Raw genomic sequence first — 15,553 nt, 5'->3', positions numbered from 1 at the left:
GCTCCCAGTTGAGGGCTACTGTATCTCCCTGGGGGTGACAGACCACCAGCATTTCCATTTCCCTCACCCCTGTGTTGCAGAAGTTCTATTCCAGAAAAGAGTAGCTGAGAGGACTGGGACTTTCTTCCTCAACACATCCCCAACTCATAGGGTGGAACCTTTACCCCAAGCATGGCAGGCTGAGAATATGGAGGCCCTGATCTTCACCCTGGTTCACTCATAGAATGGGGTTTCCACAATAGGAGAGGTCAGTTTAGAAAACCAGAGGCTACTGTGCCAACCCAGCACCCTTATAAAGTAGGGGTGTTACCCCAAGACACACACTTCAGAGCAGTGGCATAGAGGTTTTGTACAGGGAGGGAGGAAGGCCTTAAGAACAGAACTCTGATTCTCTCCCCAAGGGAACTGACTTTATTTGGAATAGAGTGTGGGGAAATTCAAGCCTGCGGGTGCTGCCAAAAACAATGGAGATATTGGTGGTAAGCAATAAAGAGAAAGCTGGTAGCTCCATGAGAAAAACAAACTATTTAACCAGCTAGAAGTTTGCCAGAGAGAAGCAAGGAAAGAGACCCTTGAGAAGAGCCCTTCCAGGTTCAGAACAAATCTCAAAGTCTACCCTTAAAGATTGCCCCTGCAAAGGGGCTTAATTTAATTGGATTAGACTGTGAAGCAATTTATGCCATAGGGCATTGTTGAAAACAATAGTCAGCAATTAGTGGAGACTAATGGCTAGGTGTGATACCAATAGAGACAGCTTAACAGAAAAGTCAAGGAAAGAGACAAAGAAAGCCCTCTTAAAACCAGTCATCCCAAGGTGACAGTGCGCATGCCCAAGGCTGTGCCTTTTAGGAGTGACATCAGACCATGCACATTGCAAAAGAAACACTTTTCAAAATAACCCAGCCAAATCATAAATAAATAAACAAGCAAACTACAAGAGGAAACTCTGTGTTGGAGTCGAGGCTAGTATCCAGTTGCTGCAATATATTATCTAAAATGTTAATATATTTTTATATTACAAATATATCATACATTTTTAAAAATGTTTTATTTATTTATTCATGAGAGTCACAGAGAGAGAGAGAGAGGCAGAAGGAGAAGCAGCCTCCCCACCTAGCAGGGAGCCAAATGTGGGACTCGATCCCAGGACCCTGGGATCATGACCTGAGCCGAAGGCAGACACTTAACCATCTGAGCCACCCAGGCGCCCCAATATATCATACATTTATGTTACTATATAGTAAATAAAAAATAAACTACAGTTTTCAACAAAAATTATGAGACATGCAAAGAAACAGCAAAGTGTGACCAATACACAAGAAAAAAAGAGCAAACAACAAAGCTGCCCCTTAGAGGGTCCAGTGTCAGACATAGCATGCAAAGACTTCACAGGAGTCATTATAAATTATGTTCAAAGAACCAAAGGAAACCATCTATACAGAAGTAAAAGAAGGTATGATGACAATACCTCATCAAATAGATAATATCAATAAAGAGATAGACATTATAAGAAAGGACCAAATGGAAATTCTGAAGTTGAAAAATATAAGAACTGAAATGAAAAATCCATTAGAGAGGCTCAATAGTAGATTTGAGCTGGCAGAAAAAAGAATCAGCAAACTTCAAGACAGATTGATAGAGAACATGCAATCTGAAATAGAGAAAAAAGGTTTAAGAAAAACAAACATAGCTTTAGAGAAAAGTGGGATACTGTTAGGTGCAACAACATAAGCATAATAGGAGTATTAGAAAGAGAGGAGAAAAAGAACAGAACATAAAAAATATTTGAAGAAATAGGACTTCCCAAATTTGATGAAAAACATTAATCTACACATCTAAGATGCTTAATGAATTCCAAGTAGGAAAAACATGAAGAGATCCACACACATATATTGTAGTAACTTTTGAAAGTTAAAGACAAAGAAAATCTTGAAAACAGCAAGAGAAAAATAACTTGTCATGTCCAAGGAAACCCTAATAAAAATAACAGCTGCCTTCTCATCAGAAGCATTGGAGGTCAGAAGGCAGAGGTATGACATATTCAGAATGCTAAAAGAAAAAAAAAAAAAAAAGACCTGTTAACCAAGAATCTTATATTCAGCAAAACTAGCTTTCAAAAATGAAAGTGAAATAAAGACAAGAATTGAGAGAATTTGTTGCTAACAGACCTATCTTATAAGATATACTAAAGGAAGTTCTTTCAGCCTGAAAGCAAGTGAATCCAGAAAGTAATTTGAAACCATATGAAAAATTGGAGTGCTGGTAAAGGTAATTATGTAATTGTAAAAGACAGCCTGAGTGTATATTTCTTCTTTCTTCTCTTAACTGATTTTTAAAAAATTGTATAGAACAATATGTCTATGATTGTATTGTTGGGTCTATAACATATAGAAATGAAATAAATTTGACAATAACAGCAGAAAGGAGGTGGGTGGAAACAAAGCTGTATTGGAGTAAGAAAATGACAACAGGTTGTAACTTGGATCCACAGGAACAAATGAAGAGATCAAAATTGGTAAATAACAAACTCTATAAATCTATACTTGTTCTCCTTCTCTCAGCTTCTTTAAAAGACATACAAATATATAAATGTAATAATCTCAACAATGTAGTGATGAATTTGTAACTTACATAGACATTTTTAAACACATAATTTATAAACATATTAACATATACATAACAATATATATAATATATAATAGCACAAGGAAAAGAGAACAAAGCTGTATAGGAGTAATGTTCTTATATCTCACTGTAATTAAGGTAGAACAAATTTGAAATAGATTCTGATAAGTTAAGATGTATATGAAGATCCTAGAGCAACTACTCAGAAAATAACTAAAAAAATAGTAAAAATATAGTGAAAAATTATTAAATTAAAATGTTACAATAGAAAGTATTCATTTATGTAAAACAAAGTATTAAAGGAGGAAGAGAGAAATAAAAATGATGTTAATGTATAGAAAACAAAAAGTAAAATACTAGACATAAATCCAGCTATGTCAATATTACACTAAATGTGTCAGCTATAATCAAAATTTTAAAAAAGTCATTGAATTGTATATCTAAAAAGGAGTTATTACTGTATGTAAACTATACAGCATGAAACTGATTTTTTTTAAAAATTACACTAAATGTGAGTGGATTACACAATCTGATTAAAAGGCAGAGCTGATCATACTGGTCTAAAAAAGCAAGCTCCACCGAACTCTATTCTGTCTATAAGAGACACACTTCAGAATCAAAGGTACTAATAGATTGAAAGTAAAAGTATAGATAAAGATCCCATGTAAAACAACAACAAACAGCTGGAGTGGCCATGTTAATAGACAAAATAGACTTCAAAACAAAACATGTAACTAGACATTTTATAGTGATAAAAGGGCCAATCCATCAGGAAGATATAACATTTACAAACATATATGCACCTGGAAACAGAGCACCAACATATATTAAGCAAACACTAACAGAATTGAAGGGATAAATAGACAATTCAGCAATAATAGTTGGAGACTTCAATCTCCCACTCTAAATAATGGGTAGGACAATTAGGCAGAAGATCAACAAGGAAATAAGAGTTGAACAACATTATAAACCCCATAGATCTAACAGATGTTAAGGGAACTGTCCACCAAACAGCAGAATATATATTCTTCTCAAATGCATATGGAACATTCTCTGATATAAACCATATGCTAGGCCATTAAACAAGCCTCAATAATTGTAAAAAGATTGAAATTATAAAATGTGTGTTCTCTGACCATGATAGAATACAATTAGAAATCAATGGCAGAAAGAAATTTGAGCATTTCACATATATGTGGAAAATAAGAACATACTCCTAAAAAACCCCCTATGAACCAAATCAGAAATCACAAGGGAAATTAGAAAATACTTTAAAGTGAATAAAAATGAAGACATAACATATCAAAATTGGGAGTCAGCTAGGCAATGCTTCAAAGAGAAATTTATAGCTTTAAATGCCTATGTTAACAAGAAGGGCATCTAGGTGACTCAGTCAAGCGTCCGACTCTTGATTTCAGCTCAGGTCATGGATCTCAGGGTCATGAGATCAAGCCCCAGACCAGCTCCACACTGAGTGTGGAGCCTGCTTAAGATTCTCTCTCTCCTCCCCACCTCCCCTACCACCCCCCACCCCTATGCGTTCTCTCTCTAAAAATAAATAAAAACAAACAACAAAAAAGATCACAAATCCATAACCCCACTTTCTACTTTAAAACACTAGAAAAAGGAGAACAAATTAAACATAAAGAGAACAGATGGAAGGAAATAATATAGAGTGGAAATTAATGGAATAAAGAGTAGAAAAACAAAGAGAAAACCAATGAAATAAAAAGTCAGTTCTTTGAAATGACCAACATAATTGAACAAACTTTTAGCTAGCCTGACCAAGAAAAGAGAAAGAATGCTCAAAATTCTAAAATCAAGAATAAAAGAGGAAACATCACTACTGACCTTGGAAACATAAAAAGGATTATAAGTGAATATTATGAACAACTGTATGCCAATAAATTGGATAACTTAGATGAAATGGAAAAACTATCAGAAAGACAAAAATGACTGAAACTGATTCAAGAAGAAATAGAAAATATGAATAGATTTGAATCAATAATTTTAAAACTTCCCACAAGAAGAGCCCAGGCCCAGATTTCACTGGTGAATTCTACCAAACATTTGAAGAAGAATTAACACCAGTTCTTCACAAACTCTTACAAAAAATAGAAGAGGGAAAACTTCCTAACTCATTCTATGAAGCCAGTCTTACCCTGATACCAAAACCAAGGACATTATGAGAAAATAAAATTACAAACTAATATCTCTTTGAATACAGATGCAAAAAATCAACATCAAAATACTAGCAAACTAAATCTAGAAACATGGAAAGAGTCTAGATTTTTTTGTAGATTCTTTAAAAAAAAAATCTAGAAACACCATGACCAAGTGGAATTTTTCCTGGAATGCAAGGTTTGCTCAACATATAAAAAACAATAAATTACACCATATTAATAGAATAAAGAACAAAAACCACACAATCATTTCAATAGATGCAGAAAAAGCATTTGACAAAATCCAACACCTTTCATGATTAAAAAAACAGTAAACTGGGAGAGGGAACTGCCTCAACCCGATATAGGGCATCTATGAATGCTAACATCATACTTAATGGTAAGTGTCTGAAAACTTCCCCTTATGATCAGGAACAAAACAAGGATGTTCACTCTCACCACTTCTATTCAACATGGTACTGAAGGTTTTCCCAGAGCAATTAGCCAAGAAAATGAAATATAAGACATTGAAATTGGAAAGGAATTTCTATTTGCAGAGGACATGATCTTGAATACTGAAAATTTTAAGGAATCCACCAAAAAACTGCTAGAACTAACAAACAAGTTCAGTAAGTTTGCAGAGTATTATAACAATATACAAAAATCAACTGTCTTTTTACACATTAACAATGAACAATGTAAAAGTGAAATTAAGAAAACAATCTTATTTACTATAGCATTAAAAAGAATAAAATATTTAGGAGTCTCTTTCCACCATCTTTCTGTGTTGCTATAATGGTGTGCATGAATGTCCTGGCAGATGCTCTCAAGAGCATTAACAATGCTGAAAAGAGAGGCAAACGCTGGATTCTTATTAGGCCGTGCTCCAAAGTCATCGTCTGGTTTCTCACTGTGATGATGAAGCATGGTTACATTGGCAAATTTGAAATCACTGATGATCACAGAGCGGGAAAAATTGTTGTGAACCTCACGGGCAGGTTAAACAAGGTTTCTAGCTTTCATATTTACAAGGAACCTGACATCTTGTGGTCCAACACAGATGAGGGGAAAACAGGCCCAGAAATGAGTTGTGGTTAGTGGCAAGGGCCAGATTGATTGTGTGGAGTGATCAGCCCCAGATCTGATGTACAACTGAAAGATCTAGAAAAATGGCAGAATAATCTGCTCCCGGCCCGCCAGTTTGGTTTCATTGTACTGACAACCTCAGCTTGCATCATGGACCATGAAGAAGCAAAAAGAATAGTCTTTTCAACAAGTGGTTTCATTGTACTGACAACCTCAGCTTGCATCATGGACCAGGAAGAAGCAAGAAGCAAGCAAATACACAGGAGGGAAAATCCTGGGATTCTTTTTCTAGGGATGTAATACGTATGTGTAAATAAAATGCCTCAATGGACAAAAAAAAAATATTTAGGAGTACATTTTATTTTTATTATTATTTTTTTAAAGATTTGATTTATTTATTTGACAGAGAGAGACACAGTGAGAGAGGGAACACAAGCAGGGTGAGTAGGAGAGGGAGAAGCAGGCTACCCACTGAGCAGGTAGCCCGATACGGGGCTCGATCCCAGGACCCTGGGATCATGACCTGAGCCGAAGGCAGACGCTTAACAACTGAGCCACCCAGGCGCCCCTATTATTATTTTTTTTTTTTAAGATTTTTAAAATGTATTTACTTTAGAGAGAGAGAGAGAGTGGGTGGAGGAGCAAAGGGAGAGGGACAAACTCTGCACTGAGTGTGGAGTCCAATGTAGGGCTTGGTCCCACAACCCTGAGATCATAACTTGAGCGGAAATTAGGAGTCAGATGCCTATCTGACTGAGCCACTCAGGCACCTCTTTAAGAGTAAATTTTTTTTAAAAAGTGCAAATTTTATACTCTGAAAACACAAACATTGCTGAAAGAAATTAAAGATGATCTTAGGAGTGCCTGGCTGGTTCAGTCGGTGGAGCATGCAACTCTTAATCTCCGGGTTGTGAGTTTGAGCCCCATGTTGAGTGTAGAGATTACTTAAAAATAAAATCTTAAAAAAAAATAAAGATGACCTAAATAAATAGAAAAACATCTTGTGTTTGTGAATTCAAAGACTTAATATTAATTAAGATAGCAGTATTCCCCAAACTGATCTGCAGGTTTAATACAGTTGGCAACTTTGAAGAAATTGACAAGCTCATTATAAAATTCATATGGAAATTCAAGGAATCCAGAGTGACCAAACCACCTTGAAAAAAGAGCAAGCTTGGAAGACTCACATTTCCTGATTTTCAAACTTAGCACAAGTCAATGATAATCAAGATAATGTGGTACTGACACAAGAATAGACATATGGATAAATGCAATAGAATTGACAGTCCAGTAATAAACCCATATGTCCAGGATTTTCCACAGGGGTGCCAAGACCATCCAATGGGGAAAGAATAGTCTTTTCAACAAGTTGTTCTGAGAATCTGGGTATCCACATGTGAAGAATGGAGTTGAATCCTTACCTCACACCCTATATAAAAATTAACTCAAAATGGGTCAAAGACCTAAATATAAGAGCTAAAACTAAAAAACTTTTAGAAGAAAATATAAGGTAAATCTTCATGACCACGAATTTGGTATTGTTAGATATGACACTAAAAACATGAGCAACAAAACAAAAAATATATACTTTAGACCTTCAAAATTAAATCCTTTTTGCTTCAAAGGGCCATTTTCTGTTGCTTTCAGTCTATCAGTAGTGATACTATTGACTAGAAAGGCCCAAGGCACTTACCTAAGCCGATACTACTGTACTGATCCTCCCATAGACATTTCTCCATCTGGAGCCAGTGTTGAGACTGGACTGGCCTTTGTGAGTCTTATGATATTGAGATGTACCTCAGCAATAACCATCAGGGAACTTTGAAAAAAACAAGGTTTATAACTTACAGGCTTTTAAGGGTACGTGGCCTCTCTGAAGGTCACACAGCAAGGCTGCAGGTAGAGAGAGAAAGAGAGAGAGAGAGAGAATGTGCAGACCTGGGGTTCTGCCCTTGGGGTTGAGAGTGGGTGCTTAGGGTTTCATGGGTTCACTTTTTTTCCTTTAATTTTTTAAAACTTTATTTATTTGACAGAGAGAGAGAGGGAGAGAGAGAGCACAAGCAGGGGGAGCAGCAGGCAGAGGGAGAGGGAGAAGCAGGCTCCCCTCAGAGCAGGGACCCCGATGTGGGCTCAATCCCAGGACCCTGGGATCATGACCCAAGCAAAGACAGCCCTTTAATGGACTGAGCCACCCAGGTGTCCCTACTCAGGACTTTCTGAAAGGGAAACTTCACAGGTAGGGGTGGCCTGGCTCCTTATCTAGTTTTTTTTTTTTTTTTTTTTAAGATTTTACTTATTTATTTGAGAGAGAGAGTGCGTGCATGAGCATGCACACAAGCAGGGAGAAAGCAGAGGGAGAAGCAGACTCCCCGCTGAGGAGGGAGCCCAACTCCAGGCTTGGGATTCCAGGCCCCTGGGATCATGACCTGAGCAGAAGGCAGATGCTTAATCGACTGAGCCCCCCAGGCGCCTCTCCATATCTAGTTGTTTAGCTAGTAGCTGCATCATACAGCTGGCAATGTGTTTATGCAAGATGGATGTCTTTGAAATGGATGCCTCAGCCATCAAAAACTTAATGTCATAGACTTATATTACAATAAAAAAAAAGCTTAATGTCAGGCATTTACACTACAAGGACACTATATTAATTTCCCAGGGCTGCTATAAAAAAAGTATCTCAAACTAGGTGGCTTAAAACAAGAGAAATTTATCGTCTTGTAGTTCTGGAGTCTGGAAGTCTAAAATCAAGGTGTTGACAGAGCCATTCCCTCTGAAACCTATAGAAGAGAATCCTTCCTTGTCATTTCCTAGCTTCTAGTTGTCAATCTTTTGCATTCCTTGGCTTGCAACTGCAGAATTCCAATCTCTGCCTCTGTCATAACCTGGTATTCTCTGGCATCAGAGTGACTTGTAATGGATATAGTGTGTATCTTTGGATTCCATGTGTGTCTTTACATCATCTTATAAGGACACCACTCATATTGGATTAAGGCCCACTCTATTCCAGTCTGATCTTGGCTTAACTAATTACATTTACCATGACTCTCTCCAAATAAGGTCACCACATTCTGAGATGCTGGGGGGTTAGGATTTCAACATATCTTTTTGGGAACACAATTCAACCCATAACATAAACTGTCAAGAAAGTGAAAAGACAGTCTATAGAATGGGAGAAAATACTTAAAAGGTATGTATCTAATCAGGGACGTGTATTTAGAATATATAAAGAACTCTTTCAACTCAATAATAAAAAGACAAATTCAATCCAGTTAAAAATGAGCAAATGATATGAATAGGCATTTCTCCAAAGAAGATATACAAATAGCCAATAAGTGCATGAAGACATGCTCAACATCACTAACCGTTAGGAAAATGCAAATCAAGGGGCGCCTGGGTGGCTCAGTCGTTAGGCGTCTGCCTTCGGCTCAGGTCATGATCCCAGGGTCCTGGGATTGAGCCCCGCGTTGGGCTCCCTGCTCGGCTGGAAGCCTACTTCTCCCTCTCCCACTCCCCCTGCTTGTGTTCCTGCTCTCGCTGTCTCTCTCTGTCAAATAAGTAAATAAAATCTTAAAAAAAAAAAGAAGGAAAATGCAAATCAAAACCACAATGACATACCACTTCATATCCACTATAATATAAAGGACAAGTATTGGCAATGCTTTTGGAGAAATTTGAACCCTCATATATTGCTGCTGAGAATGTAAAATTATACACTTGCTTTGAAAAACAGTTTGACTGCTCCTCCAAAGGTGAAACATAGAGTTACCACATATGACAGCAATTCTACTCCTAGGTATATGCCCAAGAGAAATGAAAACATATGTCCACACAAAAACTTGCACAAGAATGCTCATAGCAGCTCTATTTATAATAGTCAAAAAGTTAAAAAACCCAGTTCATCAAATGACAGATGGGTAAATAAAATGTGATATATCTATACAATACAATATTATTCAGCCACAAAATGGAATGAAGTACCAATACATGATACATTGTAAAAGAACCTTGAAAACGTGCTAAGTGAAAGTAGCCAGTCACAAAAGACCACATATTATATGATTTCATTTATATATATGTCCAGAATAGACAAATCTATATATAGAGAAAGTAGATTAGAGGTTACCTAGGGCTGAATGATTTTGGGGGATGTGGAAAGTGACTGGTAATAGATACAGTTTCTTTATGGGTAATGAAAATATTCTAAAATCAATTGTGTTCATAGTTGTACAACTCTATGAATACCTTAAAAACCATTAAATTGTATAATTTAAATGAGTGAATTTTATGGTATGCAAATTGTACCTCAATAAAGTTATTTTTAAAAATGGAAAGTAGATCCTAGAAAAGTCCAGAAAGTGACATCAGATCTTATACAAATGATCAGGAATCAGACCAGCATCAAACCCCTCAATAGCAACATAGAAGCTAGAAGTCTGTGAAACAATGCCTTAAAGATGCTGAGGGAAAATAATTTTCAACTGAGACTTCTATACCCAGCCAAAGTATCAATACAGCGTGAGAGTAGAATATAGATATTTTCAGATATGCAAGGTTTGAAAAAATTATCTTCCAAGCAAAAGTTCCTCAGGAAGCTATTGGAGGATGTGCATAAATGAAGAAAAAGAAATGGAATCCAGAAAACCCAGGGATCCATTAAGGAAAGAGAAGAAAAAAAAGTTTCAGGATATGGCAAAGAAAAATTCCAGGATGACAGTTGTGTAGCTGATCTAGAGAGCCTTTAGTTCAGGTGGAGGCAGGAGAACCAAAGGCTCCAGGAGGGGTGTATCAGAGGAAAAAAAAAAAAAAAATATATATATATATATATATATATATTAAAGGAACTGGAACTGATAGTGAAAAATGTGTATTGACAGTCATTTTGTAGGGCTTTTGCAGGATGTGGGAAGGTTTAACTATGAGTCAAAAATATATATATAAGCAAATGAAAAACAAAATGAGTCGATTAACTCTGAAGGGGAAAAGAAGTTTTACAAAGAAAGGAAAGGTAGTTATGGTGTATCAGTTGTTCAGCAGTGATAAAGAAAATTTTCAAAATTTAATGTTTGTGGGCACTGCCCCTGGGCTCCCAGAGAAACTGTACTTTAACATTTACCAAGGTCAAAAATGACTCAGCCAAACCTCCAAGCATGGGCTCTGTATCTGCCCTGAGCACACTCTGTACATCTCCTTCATTAAAGAAAATAACCAAAAAGGAGCATTCTGAACACAAAATAAGAACAAGGAATCAATCTCTCTGGCCCCCATAAGATTAAAGTCATATAGCCCTGCATATACTAGAAACTTAAGATAAGGTCTGCAACTTTCGGAAACGTCCTTTGTCTTTTCTTTTTTAACTTTTTTTTTTTTAATTTTATTTATTCATTTGAGACACAGAGATACAGACAGAAAGAGAGAGCACGAGCACGGGGAGAGGCAGAGGGAGAGGGAGAGTCAGACAGAGAGGGAGAAGCAGGCTCAGGCTCCCCGCTGAGCCAGGAGCCCGAAAGTGGGGCTCGATCCCAGGACCCTGGGATCATGACCTGAGCTGAAGGCAGACGCTTAACCATCTGAGCCACCCAGGCGCCCCCATCCTTTGTCTTTTCATGTAAAAAATTATAACCCTACACCAAATGTTCCTTTGCTGGAGCACTCTCTGTTTTGTGAAGATTGTGTATCCTGGGCAGATGTTCTAACTTGGGCTCCAATAAAACTCTCTTCCTTTTGTTTTTTAGAAATTCTAAAAGCTATGTTCATAGGGCGCCTGGGTGGCTCAGTCGGTTAGGCGTCTGCCTTCAGCTCAGGTCATGTCCCAGGGTCCTGGGATCGAGCCCCTTGTTGGGCTCCCTGCTCACCTTCTCCCTCTCCCTCTGCCCCTCCTGCTCATGCTCTTTCTCTCAAATAAATAAAATCTTAAAAAAAAAAAAAAAAAGCTTTGTTCATTTTGTGTCGACAGCAATGAACACTATTTACTGATTGAGAATATGACTAAGAAATGTGGTGTTGTGATACTGAAACGAGAGGTGGAAGGATGTAAGTGAACTTCACCTGTCATGGTAGGAAGACCAAAGAGACAGTATCTAAATCAGACCTCTCTGGAGATAGCAATAATAGCAATAAATACTTTATTGCAGAGCTAAAAACCAGAGGAAATAACCAAATGAGTTGGGGTGGTTGCTTTGGGAGAGCAGAATGGAGTGGGGTAGGAGAGTGCTATTTTTGTTTTAGCCCTTTACCACAGTTTGAGTCTGTAAATGTTTTGATTGTATTACTTTGGGAAAATAGAAATTAATTAAAAGATGTATGAGGAGAAACCATGACAACAATAAGGGTCTTCCCTTCTGAGAGTTTCCTGTCCTCTGAAGTAATTCCCCTTTTAAGACCGAGCAAACAGTTTTGTCTAGTTTTTCAGTTGTGCCGTAAGGTGCATTCTCGCCCTCGTGAATGTTCCTGGGAGGTAGGCCTTGATAGGGTTCTTGTGAGAGTCAGGAGACGGTGCTTTGCAAAATAGGAAGTTGCATGTTGTTCAGATGATTGATATCAGGCATGACAGAAGGAAATAGCCTCATTTTACAAACACAAAAATAGAGACCCCCATCCCCCATCACACAGCCAGGTAGTGGCCGAGCTGGAGTTCTGACCCCCTGTCCTGTTCTCCCTCAGCTGACCTCAGGCCCAGCCAAGTCTTAGCACTCATGCTTCCTCCTCTGCCCTCTCCCCCAGCTGGCAGCCCCTTACCTTCAGACACTGTCTACAACTTCTCTGGCTCTGAGCCCCACCTGGAGTGTGATCCTTAATGTGAGGGCACTTGATGCCATTGCAGGCTGAGCCCTGATCCTGGTCACAGACAGTCGTGATGCTGGTTGCAGACTGAGCCCTCAGCCCTTGCTACTAGTTTCCTTAATTGTGTTTACAACTGAACATGAGTTGGGCCTGGCCTAGAAGACATGGATGGCTGGGTTCCATCCCTCTCCTGTGCTGTCTCAGGGGCAGAGTTGGTGGAGCTGTGGCCTGGCTAAACTCTCTAATGTGGTTTCCCTCCATCCTGGACTAGGCTCAAAGCCACAGTCTGTGCCCAGTCCATTTCTGCCCCCTCCCGCTGCTCCTCCTTGTGCGGGTGGAAGATTGTGGGGCCCATGGTGCACTCTGTGATGAGTCATCCTTGCTCAAAACCAAGGAGTCTGGTACGGAAAGCACTTTTTATGGCTTCTCTGCTCCAAGAGAATAACCTCACCAATCAAAATGTTCAAGTACAACCTTGAACAGGCTGTTTCCCACCTCGGACTCTTTACTCCTGTCCCTCACCATGTCAGCATTTCTCCAACATGATTTCCAGGAGTTGCCACAAGGCTGGCTTGTTTCAGCTGCTGCCCTGCTCTTAGTGATGGACACCTTCTCTAGGTAGTCCACTAGGGTCAGTTGGGAGAGAAGGCTGAGGCCCCAGGAGAGGTCCCAGAGAGAGGTCCCAGAGCTGGACTTCTTTCTGTCCCCTCCTTCTCTCTCCTTGGGCCTTCTCCAAGAGTTCTCTGCTGGCCTTGAGGGCCTTGTGTTGTGCTCCTCTGCCCAAGGCTGATCTTTAGCACCTAAGAATCCACACTTCAGGGGACCCCACTCTGCTCCCATCACTGTGGGATCTTAGGAAAGTACCTCTGCTGAAGACCTCATTTCTTTCACTTTGTCTGGTGTCGGGGCAGGAAAGAGTCTTACAGCTTCCTGACTGCCTTGACATTTTATGACTCGGTGGTATCTCAAGACCATGATCCTGTGCCTGTTCCCTGCTGGCCCCTTGTCTTCTCCCCACCAGGTAGCCCGGACCAGATCCAGCATCTGCCACTGCCTCATCCTGACTTTCCTCCTCTCCTGGGCACCAATTCTTTCCTTGAAGGGGAATGTGGGCATTGCATCTCTGTGCCTACTGTCCTGGATTTTAGTGGGCTTTTGAGGAATGCTAAATGAATGAATGAATGAATGAATGAACTACTTTGAAAGAAAGCCCTAAAACATTTTAGCCTCATTCTGTCCATCTATTTAATGGGTATATCTTCTACACTCATGCTGTGAAAGGCAAAACTCATTAAAAACACCACAGCCCATGAATGTATGAGGCCCCACCAGTTCTTACAGTTGACACTCTGAGGTTAGGCCTAGGGCACTGAAGGATGGGGTGGGGAATGGAGGCTAGGTGGAGTGGGCTTGGCAGTTTGTGGTTGCTGTTTCAGGGGAAACCACAGCTGCCTCCTCCTCAGGGTGGTCAGTGAGGCCCAGGGGAAGGAAGGATCATTTGCAGGGTGAGCCCTGGCCACTGAATCACCTCCCAGAGGAAAACCACAGCTTCAAGAGCCCCAAGGTTTAAGGATAGGTGGCAGGTGAGCTGGGCGAGAGCCAGCACTCAGGAAGTGAGCAATTGGACAGGCTCCTCACCTCAAGAGCCATCCCTGTCCCATCTGGCATGGCAGAACCTATTGTATGCCTTAAGAAAGAATGGCTCAGTCACAGATCTCTGTGTAACAGAGCAAGAACAAGACCCTGGGAAAAGAACCACTGCTCTCTGCTCTCCTCCTCCCTGATCCCCCAGGAAAATGGGGACAAATCTTGAATTTGAGAAAATTTATCTAGGATATCCTCACCTGAAGACTCACAGTCTGCAACTTCGCTTATATAATAATTTTACCATCATCATTACAGTCTAGAGAGCTGCTGTCTGTCACGTTGCATTCATCTACTGATTCCTGTAATAATTGTGAAATGTCTTCCTCTGTCCATTTTCTTCTCCTTCTTTGTAGGAAAATGAAATATTCTGAATTCTCATCTGCATGCAATGGAAGCTAAAAAACAAAAACAAAAACAAAAAAAAACAGAGATAATGTCTCCAGACTTCTTTTACACCTTTTTAAAAGATGATCTAATGCTTTGGAGCAAACAGTAAGAAAACTGAAGGATGGTGGAGTAGTAATGATTCATTATCACGATTGAATCAAGCTTCCAGGCAACACCATCATTCTTCTGTTTTCTTATTATTTGAGCCTCTCTCTCTTTTTTTAAAAGCATGATTGGGAACAACTGATGAGTAATGATGAAATAGTTCTTAGGAGGATGAAATAGCAAAATGTTTTAAGATCTAGGAAAAATAAGATCACTCAAGTTCAATGATATGTTTTATTTACTTTTTAATGGTGATAAAATTTATATTTAGATTTAGCCAGCTAAACTCAGTTTAGATGACCCCAATTTTGTTGGCAACATCCAAAGCATCATAGTCAGGGAGCCAGTCAAACATATGCCTTCTCTCTCCATCCGGCCTGATCAGGGTGTTGACCTTGGCCGTCAGCTCCTTCACAGCTTGTTTGACCTGGTGTTTGTTGGGCTTGACATCCACAATGAACACAAGTGTGTTGTTGTCTTCTATTTTCTTCATGGCTGACTCAGTAGGCAGGGGGAATTTGATGGCATAGTGGTCAAGCTTGTTTCTCCTGGGGGTGCTCTTTCTAGTATATTTGGGCTGCCTTCAGAGACATAGTGTCTTGGGCCATCAGAAGGTAGGTAATGTGTGGATCTTCTTTTTTTGTGTGTGTGTGATTGTGGACACCTTTCAGCATCACTTTCTTGGCCTTCAAAGCCTTTGCTTTGGCTTCGGCTTTGGGAGAGGCAGGGGCTTCCTTCTTCACCCTCAGTGCCATCTTCAT

General features: G+C 39.4%; 1 pseudogene; it reads right to left on the bottom strand.

Annotated features, from left to right (window-relative positions):
• Positions 1-15,084: 15,084 nt before the first annotated feature.
• On the bottom strand, positions 15,085-15,553 carry LOC118543656 (large ribosomal subunit protein uL23 pseudogene; annotated as a pseudogene).

The sequence above is a fragment of the Halichoerus grypus genome, chromosome 8, assembly GCF_964656455.1.
Source record: "Halichoerus grypus chromosome 8, mHalGry1.hap1.1, whole genome shotgun sequence".
Classification (NCBI taxonomy): domain Eukaryota; kingdom Metazoa; phylum Chordata; class Mammalia; order Carnivora; family Phocidae; genus Halichoerus; species Halichoerus grypus.
The sequence above is the reverse complement of the archived record's forward strand: the minus strand, read 5'-3'. Positions and strand labels throughout refer to the sequence as shown.